Source organism: Pelodiscus sinensis, chromosome 13 (genome assembly GCF_049634645.1).
Source record: "Pelodiscus sinensis isolate JC-2024 chromosome 13, ASM4963464v1, whole genome shotgun sequence".
Lineage (NCBI taxonomy): Eukaryota > Metazoa > Chordata > Testudines > Trionychidae > Pelodiscus > Pelodiscus sinensis.
The window spans coordinates 27,811,375-27,825,608 of record NC_134723.1 but is presented as its reverse complement, the minus strand read 5'-3'; the positions used below and the strand labels follow the sequence as shown (position 1 = coordinate 27,825,608).

The 14,234-nt window shown below is 46.8% G+C and overlaps 1 protein-coding gene across 7 annotated transcripts in view; it reads left to right on the top strand.

Moving 5' to 3' along the window:
- Positions 1-14,234, top strand: part of PAK3 (p21 (RAC1) activated kinase 3) — a 200,792-nt gene that overhangs the window by 92,839 nt on the left and 93,719 nt on the right. The window contains exon 1 of one of the 7 annotated variants that reach the window (XM_075940917.1): positions 1,734-3,312. The exons of 5 other annotated variants lie outside the window; for them this stretch is intronic. The gene's annotated coding sequence lies outside the window, so the exon portion shown is untranslated. Of the gene's footprint in view, positions 1-1,733; positions 3,313-14,234 lie in introns of those variants that run through there. One more of the 7 variants, XM_014580106.3, reaches the window with a different exon arrangement.

Sequence of the window (14,234 nt, the reverse complement as noted above, 5' to 3'; positions counted from 1 at the left end):
AGATCTAAAAAGGCAGGTTTCAGCTCCTCTGCAGTAATTTGTAATGTCCTTGGCTTGTTTCAGGGCAATAGGGGCCCACTCTGCTGCTATTTCCCTTTCCCCTACTGGTTATACACCAGTTTTCTGTCTGTCAGCCCTGTGCTTTAAGTAGGGCTCTGTAGCTGTCAGGAGGAACTCATCCCTGCTGCAGGGCCACAGTATGCTGGCTACATCTGCAAAATCACTAGGAAGCAGTTATGAAGCTCCCCTAAGAAGCATCCCAGTGTAGGAAGCATCCTCTGCAAACATGGAGTTGGTGCAGCCAGCTGTACGCTTTCACAGGAGACGTGAAAGGGGGAGGCCAGAGGAGGGAGGAGACATGACCAAGTTGTGCCCTGGTTATTCTCAGCTACTGCTATGGCCCATAGAGGCTGCAGGTCAAGTTAGGGCAGCTCCTGAAGCTACTCTAACATGGGCCAGAGCTAATTTGGCCTCTGGCATTCCCAAACTTGGAGGGAGGGCTCAGCATGCCCCTTGTCAGCTGACACAGGGCTGAATAGGGTCCCTAATGTGCTTAGGAAAGGAAGGTGCTGTGTAAAAGCAAACACTGATCAGCCCTTCAGATAAATGACAATTCAAGACACTTATATTTTATGTAACATTTTAACTGTCTTTGGCAAACAATGAGACTGCCAGAGAAAATTAGCATCTAGCAGGGAGATATCCTCTGCTGTGCCCTGTAGATAGGAGAAAGAAATCCTGTTATGGCCCAGTAAAGGTTTGGGGTACCAGGCTAAGCAGGATTCTGCAGCAGTATCAAAGCCCATGTCTGTCCAAAGTGCCTCACCAGTCAAGCAAGTCCAACCTGAAGTGCAGAATTTCAGTGCCCTGCGGCCTTTGAAATTCCAGGCCATGAAACCAGTCTCTGGTGGGGGCAAGCAGTTAGCCTCTGGGAGTGCAAAGAACAATGTTTCCTTCCTCATAATACTTGGAAGCACACAGGAACAATGTTCCCTCTCATTTTTCCACCCATGTGCAGAATAAATTTTGTTATGTGCACCAATGCATGTGTGGATGTGCACCACCAATAGAAACATATGCTGCCAGTTATGGGCACTCTGCTAGTCAGCTGGTTGGCATTTGTATCTCTGCTGGGTAGCCACCCAAGCACTCAGCTTACAGGGACACAGCACAGGACCTCTTATGTGTATCTCAGTGCATGTGACTCTCAGAATGAGAAGACATCCACAGGCATTGTGTTCTTAGCGGGATTCCCCCAGAGCCTTTTTTGTGGCTTCTTCCTCTTACTTATTCCATGCTTCCCTTCAATCTCTCTCCATGGCCCTTCACTAGAGTTTCCTTCCTCTCTGTTCCCTGAGGGGCTCCTTCTCTTCTCTACTAGGAGGGGCTGTTCCTGAAGATGGGCCAGGAATGGTGCTGAAGGTGGGTGGCGATCCACCGAAACTGTGATGGGATACAGCGTGTGCCTGATATGTAAATTACCAGTACACCCACTCCTGCTACTTATTGAGTGAGGACAGAGCCCCTCTTAGACTGCTATGAGATTGCTGGGCAGGGTCTAGCAAATGTTGGTACCAACTATTCTGGGTTAACTAAACATCTCTCTGTAGGACGGGGAACAGCCATGCCACCTTGCCATATCCCAGGTGCTGTGATCATGCCAGATCTCACAAGCTAATTAGCATGAGGTTAGATTAGTACTAGTGGCTGGAAGACTTTTGAGAAATCTCTGTGTGCTGCAGGAAGTAGTGATAATAACTGATGCTTCTTAGTCAGCATTGATTTGATGGCCTGGCATGGTGTTGCTGCTGGAGAAGCTGTCTTCTGAATGAGTTGTACAACTCTGGCATGACCACATCACATGGTGCTGTGTAGGCTGGGAAGTGCTTGTTATCTAGCTCACATGTTGACTCGGGTAATGCCTAAATTTCTCCTGAAGTGTCAGCTCAGAAAAGGCAATCTTCATTTCCTGTCCCAAAGTGTTGCGTACGGCATACGGCGGCTTTTGAACTGAGTGCCCATCTCCCTAAGGCATTGTGCTTCATCCTAGAGGTGGACACATTTTAATGGCTGCCAAAGTGATCACAAGGTCTGTTTTTTTTAAAGTCTCAATCTAAATGTAAGATGATTATCATCAGTATTGTAACTAAAATGGGATGGGTCGCTGCTTTTTGAACCGATCTTGTCAGGAGGAATCCAACTTTGGTGAAGTGGTAAAATGGATCAGATGATGTCTCAGAAGATTTAATTCTTCAAGCCAAAGTTCAGTGCTTTAAAATCTTAAACAGAGAGAAAGAACAAGAAAAATAATCAGAAATGACACTGTGGGAAATAAGAATCTCTTCAGACTAGTCTATGGCTCATTGCACAAATGTGCCCTCTTTATTCAGGACTGGCTGGGCGTTTGTGTAGAAAAAGAACTGCTGCAGCAAAAGCACAAGGGAATGATGTGTTGCAAGTGGCTTCTTGTGAGAACCCAAGCAAGTTTTGTTAAATGTTCATCTTGTCATTGGACAAAGAGAAACCACTCGATGATGCCAACCAAAACCGACAGCATAAATCAGACATATCTTTAATATGAATGACGAAGGCCAAGAACTGAAAGAGCCCAGAAGACTGAACAACCCTTTTATCCCAGCTGTTCCGGATTGAGGTATACTGACAGGACAAAGTTGAGGAAACTTCTCTGCCTGTGCTCAATGTGTGCTCCATGGATAAACAGAGGTCTTCATTGTCAATAGCTGTACATTTCAATGCCCTAACCTAAATCAAAAATTCAAATGAAAAAAAAGAGTGTAAAAATGGAATGTCTTGATAATCCCTTCTTTGTTGGGTTTAGGGAATAGTTATGTATGGCTTTGGGATCCGTGTGTGTGTGTGTGTGTGTGTGTTTCTGGTATGGGCACTTGATTTTTTTTAACCTGCTGCCAGTGTGGAGACTCTTACACCCCTCCTGTGTTATTTTATTCAAGTTTCTATACTCCCTCTCTCTGTGCAGTTTCCGTGTGTTTCCTGCTTTGAAACAAAAGATTTGTCTGTTCCAGCCCTCTCAGTGCTATTAGTAGTATTATTATCTGCTCTCTCTCCACCAATGAGTGCAGCCAAAATCTGGTGACGACATGAGCTAGGGAACAGCAAGGAGGCAGTGGAGCATCCAAGCTACTAATGTTAGGATTGGAGGTCAAGAAGCTGCTCTCCACAGAGAATGGGAAGCTTGCAGATGGACTAAGCTTGGAGGGGAGGTTGCTTTTGCTGACAATACCAGACCTGGAGGGTGGAAGATTGAGTGCATCATGACAGGACAAAGTGCAGGTAATGCCTTTATGTTTGCTTTCAGGCTGTCAGTGCAATTGGTGCCTTATCTTGTGCTGTTCAGCTGGGAGAGGAATGGCCTATGGTTGCTTTCTTAAAGCTTCCTGCAATGAGCATTACAAACAGCTATGTGTTCTGCTTATATTCCCTTTATTGTTGCCAAAACTGTATGTAAGGAAGGGAAACCATCCAACACAATTGATGCTGTCTGGAGTATTTGGTGGTGGGGAGAGGCTCCGGTGGTGTATTCTAGGCTTTGTGTATTTTTTCCCTATAGTTGACACCTGTATTATTTTATAGCATCTGGATTTTTTTTAAAATGGAGATTGATATGTTCTGGTAGAATACTTCCTGGTTAAATGAAAATGGCAAAGCCTGCATTGGCACTGAAGTTGTGTCAACACAGACACCAGCCGTAAAAGCTGTCTTGCTGTGTTTGAAATCAAATCCCAACAATGCAGTTTTCTAGGCTGTGCTTCTGCGGAAGAGTAAGAAAACCTTTGTTATTTATTCTTCTGTAATTTGCTGGCAAAAGGCACCTAATTCATCCCTTTTAAAACACTTTCTTGCTAAGTTTCCCTCCAAATCGATTAAATGCAGCAATTTTGGTCTCTCTCATGCACACACATGGTGGTGGTTTGTGACACCGGAATGAAGCTGGCCCTGTGTTGGGTTGTCCCTTTGTCCCAGTATTGTACACTAGCCAACTGACAAAGTGTTACAGCCCAGTGGCCTGCTGCTCCAGTCTCAGAGGGGGAGAGGATTTCAACAGTGGTGCTCTGGAGACCATTCAACTTCTTTTAGAATCCGTTTTTTTTTCTGGTGCTAGAATTGAAACACGTTTTGTAGGGCCAGACTCTTTTCAATATTGCTCCATGTAAAGCAATAGAGGGAGAGAAAAGGGAACAGCTATTGCTTCCTTGAGTGCTGTTTCTGGAAGTGTTGAGTGGACTTGGGCCTGAGCTGTGAAGTGCAGATCTGGCTCAGGCTTTGTATTTGGACCCATCAAAGGTGCGGAGTGTTGGGAGCCGGGGCGTCTAAATAGTCCCCATTCAGGCTAATATAGAACTTTGATGCTCAACTCACTAGGAGTGAGCAGCTTGTTAGCAGAGATTGGCAAACAAGTTTGTACTTTTCATTCCTTCTCTTCTGCTCCCCTCCCCCACCAAAACCACCAGTTTTTTTTTAGCCATGTGTAAGGAGCATTTGGGGTTTGTTTTTTATGATGTGAAAGCTGGTGTGGTAGCTGTGGGAAGTGGCTAGACAGAGCTCAAACTCTGCTGGGTGACTTGGTGCTGCTCTGACTCTTCCCAGCGTGATCAACAGGACTCGCGGTCACATGGGTGGGGGTGGGTTGGGTAAGCAGCATGGGCAAGGCAGCTGCTGGCCTGAGGGAGGAAGAAAAGAAAATGCTGGGGCTTGAAGGGAAGATGAAACAAAACGCTCCCCAGTGTCATAACCCTTGTGTGAGTAAGCGATCTACATCAGGTCTCTGTATGACTGCTGGGAGAGGAACCTGGAGGGAAAGGGGATGTGTGGGATAGTGTAGCACTGTGATGAGCGGAGGGGGATGGGCACAGTGAGGAGGATGGGACAGAGGAGCATGGTATGCAGTGGAGGTGAGGGAACAAGTGGGCCAGGTGGGCAGCTGGGAGGAAGGAAGGAGTGAGCAGGAGGCTCTGAAGAGGAACTGGAGAAGGCAGGGTAGGGTGGACAGGCAGAGGCGGTGCTGGAAAGGGAAAAGCAGAGGGCCAAGTCTGTAGTGGCAGGATGAGCGAGCATGATAGGGGACAGAAGGGTGAAAAATCTCACTCAACCGAGGCAGCAGCTGGGGGCTGGATAAGTTCCAGGGGAGAAGAGGATTGACAGGCCGAGGGCTGGCCTACCCTTCATGCTTCCTGCGTAGGAGCCATGGGGGTAGCATTCCCTGTCACGGGTCTTGTCAAAACTCCACTTTTTTTCTTAACATTTCCCACCATGAGTCCCAGGTCCTTTGTTCCTACATATGTCACGGATGATGAATGGATAGAGGCCGTGACTGCAGTAATTTGGTCATTAGGGAGAATTTATTTGCTAATAGTCATAGTGGTTAAAAAACTAAAGGAGGCTCTGAGTCAGCTGAGTGCTTTGACAGGTTGCTCCAGGATAGGGCAGGAAGGTTGCTTTGGGCAGGCATGGATGGATGGATGGATTGCTCTAGGTCTGGAAAGGATGAGTTGGTAGATTTCTCTTTTACTGTAGGCATAGGAGGAAAAGAGGGACTTGAGGCCTGGACTAGTGGGTGAGGTAACTGCTTGGGTGGGAAGAAGGTGCGGTTGCTGTGGGCTTGAGAGGGTGTCTTGCTGTAGGTCTGGGCTGGAACCTGGGTAGGCTCCTTCAGGACTGGAGAGGAAAATTGTCCTGAGGTTGGAGGATGGGCAGTAGGGCTGGGTGGCCTAGGCCTAGGTAAGGATGACACAGCTTCTTTAAGAGTGGCAAGGGCTCTGCAGGCAACCTGATCTAGGCCTGGAAGGGAATTGCTCTGGAGTTGGAGTTGGACAAGTTGGACAAGTGGTTCCTTGTTCTAGACCTGGGTGGCTGGCTGGCTCATTACTCGTGTACACTAGAGATGTATCTGAGTTGCACCTTTGCTCCTACAGGCCATGAGAAGGATTCAGAGTACCCTGGACTACTGTTTGCAGCCGTAGCAATGTGAAAAAGCTTCAGTAGCACCTCTGATCAGCCCAGTGGGACGCATTAACCAGGGCAGTCTGCCTTTGTAATCATGGGCTCAGTGCCCTATGCTCAGATATGTTTCCTCCTGCTCCCTCACCACTTTCACCAATGGAAGGACCCACCCCCATCCTCCTTGCAGTCGGGCTGGTTCTCATGACTCCGGCAGTGCTGGGTCTCCAGGGAGCTGTGCACCCATCATCCTTTCAAATAGACAAATCTGAACAAACTCCCTGGGTGAAATCCCAGCCGCACTGAAGTCAATAGGACTTTGACTCCTCTGTCTGTATTGGACAGAATCAAAATCCTGTATCCAAACAGCCTCTAAACATGTTGGGAAGCTGGGATCCAAATCCAACCTTTGTGGCCTGGGCCCTTCTCCACAAGCCACTTTACAAGCCTGGAGTAAGGGGCAGTGACAGCCCAGTAAGGGCACCACAGGCTGCATCTTTGTCACCCTGGTGCTTATACAGTCATAAGCAAGGGAAATAGGAGTGTGGGGGGTGCAGCAGCACCCCTGGTTTTCCACCTGGCTTCCCTGCACCCAGGGATTGGCTCCGCCACCGGCTCCACCAGCCTCGTGTCTGGCCTCTGACTTCAGCACTTCTTGTGCTCCTGCACCACAGGCTCTGCAGCTCGCTGTCTGTGGGGTCCAGACCACTGGCCCTGGAGGCTGTGCTGCTGTACTGGGTCCTGCTGCTGGACAGGGGCTTTGCATCTGCCTCCAGGCTGCCAGCATTCCTGGACTAGATGCCATTAACAGCAAAGTCCAGAGAAATGGCAGCATTAGGTTGCCCCAGTTTGGGGTGGTGAGGAGTGTGCAAAGTTTTTTTGGGGGGACAGACACAGCTCTGCACCTCCACCCTAAAAATGGTTCCCACGCCATTATATACAGTCATTGCACATACATATGGGAGGAATCCAGATCAGTTATTAGCCTTGGTAGCCATCAGTTTGTCATGCTCCAGCAGGAAGAGTGCTGGGTACTGTTGACAAGCCCATTCCAATGTCCATGCCCCTGCAGTGAAACCACCTCACCTCTGTGCTATTGTTGGAGATGGACCCACACCACAAAGTTTGAGTCTGAATCTGAACTTTCCCAGAATTCAGTGGTGTCCAGAACCAGGACCACGAAAGGGGCTGTTGGGAACTTCAGAACAGGCTTCATAGGGTGAGGATTTTCAGATTTTGCTTTGGATTCCCCTCTCATTTAATCATGTTTTTGTGGAACTGTCAGGTCAAAAGGGAGATGTTGCCAGATCTGTCTTCCTTTATAACCGCCATGAACTTTTGCTGGGCTTGCCTTGACTCTTTTGGGAACTCTCTATGATTTTCCTCATTCACCATCAGCTTTTGTATTCTCAGTTTACAAAAAAAACCCTCATGAATCATTTACTCATTAGTTAGATTTCTAGGAATTTCATAGCAACTCCATCCCCACTACTCTGTTCTGCCATAATAAAACTTACTAACAGCTGTAATATTGTCCATTTATCTAGCACTTCCCACCTGAGGCTCTCCAACACCTTGCAGCGTATAAGGCTCATAATGAATGTGGGAAGTAGGAAAGTATTATAAGATTAGCTTTCAAAGAGGGGTAAGGTGAGACACAGAAATTAAGTTAAACTTTCCCCACAGTCACACAGCTTGAGATTTCGAGCTTGTTTGTTCTGAACATGACATCAAACCGGTAATGAACTACAACTTCCAGTACAGTTACTTCAGTGTCTGAGGTCATACAGGTATTGCAGTGTTTCCTATACAATCTTCTACTTTTATTGAGACATTTCTCAGTGTTGAACGCTGTCTTTAGAACATGGGGAAACCATGAGAACCTCTAATTCTGATCCTAATTCAATTACCTGTGAGATAAGCAAGTATTTGGACATTTTGCCTCTGCCGAATGTGAATGAAGAACAACCAAGAATGCTTTAATGCAACAGGAGGTACGGTCTCTTGAGTAAGAAGCCAAATAGTGAGAAAAGGGTACAGCATAAAACAAAACAGAGATGATACAGCAGTAGGTCTCAAAAAGCCAAGTTGCAAGAAAAAGTTAAAGGAGCATGAACTAAATGGAAAAGAGACCCAGAGATTATCTGACCACAGTTCTCCAACCTTATGAAAACAAGGTACTTATTGGGAGCAAAGGACTGAAAGGGGGGAGAGAGAAAAAATGAGTCACTTGGGTAAACATATGGAACAGGGTACTGGGGAAGAGGAGTTCAAAAAACAACAATGGCTAACCTATATGAAGGATATGAGAAAATGTAGGAACAGCTAACACTAGGCAAAGGTTTGAAGCCAGATGGCATTTTCCTATTCTTGCATCTTTCATTTCTTCAGTTATTATAATAACTTATTTAATTTTTGAAAGTCCTGTGACATGTAGAATATTGTTAGGGAAGCACCTACCTAAAACAAGAATATTGGGTATGGGGTCCCACCCACGCTACCCCAAAATCTGGGAAACTTAAAATCCTATCCTGGATTTTAATTTCGTGAGCTAGACCTATCTCTGGCATATGGTGGGGCATGAAAATGGGGCTCTCTCTTTCCTCTCCAGCTAGCTGATTCCCTGGGAGGTCACTCCTAAGATGGAAATTAAAAACATATTGCAAAAGTATTTAGGTTTTGGTGATCCCAGGAAGAATACTCCATTTCTGCTGCACTACAGAGAACTGACACATAGAAATAAAAAAGATCTTAGCTGTGATAAGAGACAAAGCTCATAGAGAGTGACCAGGCCCCTGGATGGGGATTCTGCTAATGGGTCATATCCACTTCAGTGTCTGGCAGACACAAGACTTCATTTTGCAATCTTTAGTTCACACAAAGTAGGAACTAGTATGACTTTGTAGCTGTCCAACTCATCTGATGAAATGGGTTTTACCCACGAAAGCTCATGATCCTATATGTATTTGTTAATCTCTGAGGCTATATCTACACTACCAGGTTATTTTGAAATAAGTTATTTTGAAATAATAATGCCCAAAATAACTATTTTGAAATACGCTTATTCCTCTTCACAAGCAAGAGTTATTTTGAAATAATGGGCTTGGTAGTGTGGACGCTACCTTGTTTTTTCGAAATAAAGGGAGTTATTCTGAAATAGCTCCTCAGTGTAGACATGCCCTAAGGCAGAGGTGGGCAAAAGGGCCTCCGCGAAGCCTTCTCCTGCACTGCCAGGAACACATGGCACTTTGAAGCGCCGCGTGCTGCTCGCAGGGCGGGGAAGGGGTGGGGGGAGAGTGGAGGAGGCTTTGCGAGCTCCCCCCCCAGGCCAGTCAGGGCCTGGGGGCGGGGGAGGCGCATGAAGCTTCCTTCTCCTGGCCCTGTGAGGAGCCTGTAGCACTTCAAAGTGCTATGAGCTCCTCGCAGGGTGGAGGAGGCTTCCCACGCTCCCCTGCTCCCAGGCCCTGATTGTCCTGGGGGTGAGAAAGCATGCCAAGCCTCTTCCAGGGCATGGGTGCTTAGTGGGAAGGGGGGGCAAAGGGGCTCCCCTGCTCCCAGACCATGATTGGTCTGGGATAGCCCCGCCCCTTCCTGTTTAGGCCCCACCCCTTCTGGGGTGGCCCAGGGCTACTTCAAAATTTTTTGAAGTGGTCCCCAGGCACAAATTATTGCCCCCCTAGCCCTAAAGTGTCACAGGACTGCTCTCTGTTTTTAAAGTTACAGTCTACATGGTTACTCCCTGAGGGTACATCTACACTGCACGCTTATTTTGGAATAAGCTATTCTGAAAAATACTCCGTAATAGCTTATTTTGAAATAGCACATCTACACTACAGGGAAGCCTTGAAATTAGTCTGATGCAGGCTCCCCTAATGTGGATCCGCTACCTCAATTTAGAGCCTCAGGACTCACTGGGGAGGAATTACTTTGAATGGCCCTGAGGAGGAACTATTTCGAAATAGCAACAGTGAAGTGTCTACACTACAGCTATTTTGAAATAGCTATTTTAGAAGAGGAGTTATTCCTCATGGAATGAGGTTTAGAGAATTTGGAATAAGCCATCTGCTATTTCGAATTTATTTCAAAATAACGGAGTTGCTGTGTAGATGCTCGCATTGTTATTTCGGAATAACAGCTATTTTAATCTGAAATAACACTTCTGTGTAGACGCACCCTGAGACGTTGTAGTTGGTATGAGTGAGCACTGAACAGTGTCAGGTCTGAAAATATCCCTCAGTTTTCTGTGGGGATTTTGATCAAATCACAATTTATTCTTTTCCAAAAATTGGGTTAAATCCTGCTTGTCTCCTTCAAGACAGCTCTGCCATTGATGCCAATGGAACTGTGGTGGCAAGTAACAGGAGCTGGGACTAGCTCAGAGTTTGTATTGCTTTGATGGACTTTGAACATGTGGGTGTATAAAGTAGGTAAGCGTGTCTCTCCCTAGAAATATTGACCTCACAATAAGCTCATTTTACTACAAAGTGATATAAATTTACCTGGTCCTTCACAGACGGAGTAAGACAGGATCCCTACATCTACGTGTTACCATCAAGTCACACAGTTAAAATAACTTGAATCACAGGTGTGGCAGTGTTCATGCTGCTCCTGCTGCCTTAGTAGTATCTAGTGTGTTGTAGAGAAGGCGTAGGCACTAAAAATGCCCCTGGAAGATTTGCTGTCTCGTCCATTGTTTTGCACACCCAATAACCTATCTTACATATGCTCCAGTAAAGCAGGTTTATTTTGGGAGGCCTTTTGAGAAGGCCTGTGGCTGTGTCTCACTGGTTGGTGGTGAAGGTCATGATGTTTTCTGTGTTGTCTCCTCCCCATCTCTCCATTGTAAAAGAAAATCCTCTAGACCTGAAAATGTCCAGTGCTTTTCTGGAGTGACTCTTGACAGGACCTGTAATGGCCAGGTGCCAGTTCATATTCTTGACAGCCACAGTCTTGACGTAATGAGGGGCTGTTAGAACTGCAGCTACAGTTCTACTATGTACCTGGTGACAGGGATGGTAGTCCCTTTGTTAAATTCCTGTACACAATGTGCCACAATACTGCCAGTCAGCCTTCCCACACACACTGTTTCCTGGCTGAGTCTGGACGTGGCTTTGGGATCGCCTTGCACCAGCACTTCTAAAGCTGTTGAAAAAGAGGTTTTGTACAGGTGGAAGTGCAGAACATACCTTCCATTCTGGTCTGTAAAACACTGTTTGTTGTGCTCTGAGCTGAGGCTCATTTGTCTCAGGGGTGGACACTAAGATCACATCTCCTATTGGCGCATGAATATTTTAACAATTGAAATGCTGTCTGCCTGCTCCAGAAAAGAGCTGTTCGGATCCTCATTTGACCCTTTAATGAACAGGCCTCAGGCTGGCTCAGGTTGTCATCCTAGTTAGTTCTTATAGCGTGGCTGATAATAACTACATTTCTACGGATTGTACTGTGACCCGTCCTCTTCCTCACTGGACCCGTGGGAGCTCAGAGTTGAGCAAAGTGCATGGTTTCGAGGAAGAAAACATGGCAGTAAGAATTCTTCTTTTGTACTGATGCACTAAGGAGGCTCATTCCTTTTTTGGGGGGGATGCTCAGTCCAAAAAGTTATGGGGGAGGTTTTCATACAGTCATGGTTGGGAGAATCAAGTCTGTTCCACTCTACGTCTCTGTCCTTATGACTTTCTACTCTGTATCTTACGCCCTATGCGCCTCCACCTGCTCTCTCTCCAGACTTCTCCCTTGGGTGTGTCTAGACTACACCCCTCTGTCGTCAGAGGGATGTAAATAAAGCACTTCAAAAGTGCAAATGAAGCAGGGATTTAAATGTCATGAGGTTTACAGGATCTTTTGAAAAAGTGCCCCGTTTTTGAAAGAACTGCGTCTAGACTGCAGTTTCAATTTCGAAATAGCACTTTTTTGAAAGAGTGCCATTACGTGACTATGCAAACGAAGCATAGAATATTTAAATCCCCACTTCATTTGCACTTTTGAAGTGCTTCATTTATATCCCTCTGCCGACAGAGGGATGTAGTCTAGACGTAGCCTTTGTGTCCTTCTCCCACTCATAGCTTTGTACCTTCTAATGCCAGGCTCTTTGCTTGGATGAGCCTTTTGCTTCCCATGTGCCAATGGCGTCCCCACCCCACCTTCTGAACCCTTTTCTGAAGCTTCCTTATGAGGATCCCACTACTGGTCCTTCACACGCTGGAACTGGACTTGATGGGGTTGGAACCAGACGGGACTAATGGGACACGTCTTGGGGTGGAGAGCGGGGGAATGAGGAGAATCCCCTCTCTCTTTTGCATCCCTAGAGAGGCCAGTCAGCATTCCAGTCCTTGAACTAAGGGATCACGAGGAATGCTCTAGTCTAGTGTTTCTCAAATTCAGCCTCCTGCATGCGGCCACCAGTGGATATTTTTCCAGCCACAACAGTCTACAAAACCCGGGAAAAGATTGTTGGGGACTAAGCAGGACCCGCATCCTCTGCAGTGACCAGCTGTTACTGAGAGCACCGAGATGTGCTGCCTCAGTGTTTGCACTGGCATTGCCAGCAGGGATTGGCACTGTGCAGTCTGCCTGGGGGCTCTGGCCAGTGTCTCTGGAGATATGTGGGACTATCAGCGGAGGAGGCAGCCTGCAGCGTTCAGTCACCATGCTGCTTCCCTGAGCACCCCCCCAATTTTTGTCCAGCTGGGGCAGGAAGAGGCTGGAACTCCACATTCAGCCAGTGAGCTCGGGACGAGCCTTCCCCGGGATGAGTTCTTACTAACAGGCCATTAGGAGGCAGGGACAGAAATGGGTCAGTGCGTCCCCTGCCTGGGCCGCACTTGCTGTTTACAGTTGCTCTAGCTACTAAGCAGCTCAAAGGCTCTGGGCTGCTTGGCAGCAGCCTGGCAGGTGAGGGACTCCCACTCCATGACTGCTCCAAACACAGGTAGTGAAGTCCGGGTATATACTGACTGGAGAGCTTGACTTCCCACTGCCTCCCTGCGACATACCTAAAGGACAGTGATTTGGACATCTATGTAGTTTTCCGAAAGTTAATTAAGTATTTTAGGAAAAATTGCCAGAGTGGCCATCAGCCAGAATTGGTGGCCACACTCTGAGGCAACCAAAAATGTTGTGAGAACCCAGTGTCACCAGTGATGTGGGTTGAGAGCGGAGCCCTAGCCTTGTCCTTATTACGCTGGCCAGCCGGGCTGGCCCTGCACAAAGGGCAGGAAACACATGTTGGACCCTTCTTTTCAAGGGGTGTAGCAGCAACCACTCTTTCCTGATCTCCCAGAGGTATTGTACCTGCACCAGGCATACTGCTACCAGGGGCTCACCCACAGGGATTGCACCCACCCATTGCCCTCACTTCTGCTGCAGCCATCGACTTTATATCCATATTCTGGTCTTAGAGTTATGTGTTCTTTGGGATAGGGACCTTGTCTTTTGCTATAGCCTGTAAACCCCCTGGACACTTACGGTGCAGTCTACAGGAATAGCTATGGTACAGACTTAAACGGGCAGTGAGGAATTCTGAGCACCATATTATTGTTTGCAAGCAGAACTAATAAAAGGCGGCAAACGCGTATCCTAGTAAGATGTTTCTCCAGTTTTTACTTCTAGGCATGTCTGACCTGTCTCTCTCCTTGTCCAATGAGATTCTGGAGCAACATCATGTGGATGGAGTTTTTCAGCCAATAGGTGGTGCCAGAAATCAACTACTGAACGCAGTTTGATCTTCGTTTCTTCTGTTTAGCTCACTGAGCCATAGTGCATGGCAGTGTTCACTGGACTAAGAGCTGTCTTTGCAGGGAAATTTTCTAGTGTAGCTATAATAATATTGTTATAGTCACACTGGTATAAGTCCCCAGGTAGACACTCTGTTCTGGCACATGTGATTTTAGACAAATATACTTAGTCCACATGGAAAGTGGAGAAAGTATACTGATATAAAGTATATGGAGTAGTGTGTCCAAATGGGGGATTCTAATTAAAGCAATCAATTTATACCAGTGTAGCTACACTGGGAAATACAGTTCTGTTGGTATTTGCTCCTGGGCAAGGAGGGAGAAAAAAATCTTTCCATACTTTTCCCATCTGCCCTGCTTCTAAAGCATAAACATCTATTAGAACTGCCATTGGCTTTCTGGTGGAGTTAAGTAGCATGCGGACCCCAGTGATGGGTCTCAATACTGCCATAAAGTGTCAGTGAGCATCAGATGCTCCACAGTTTCATGGAGTGTGGGAATAAGATGACCAGACCTAACATT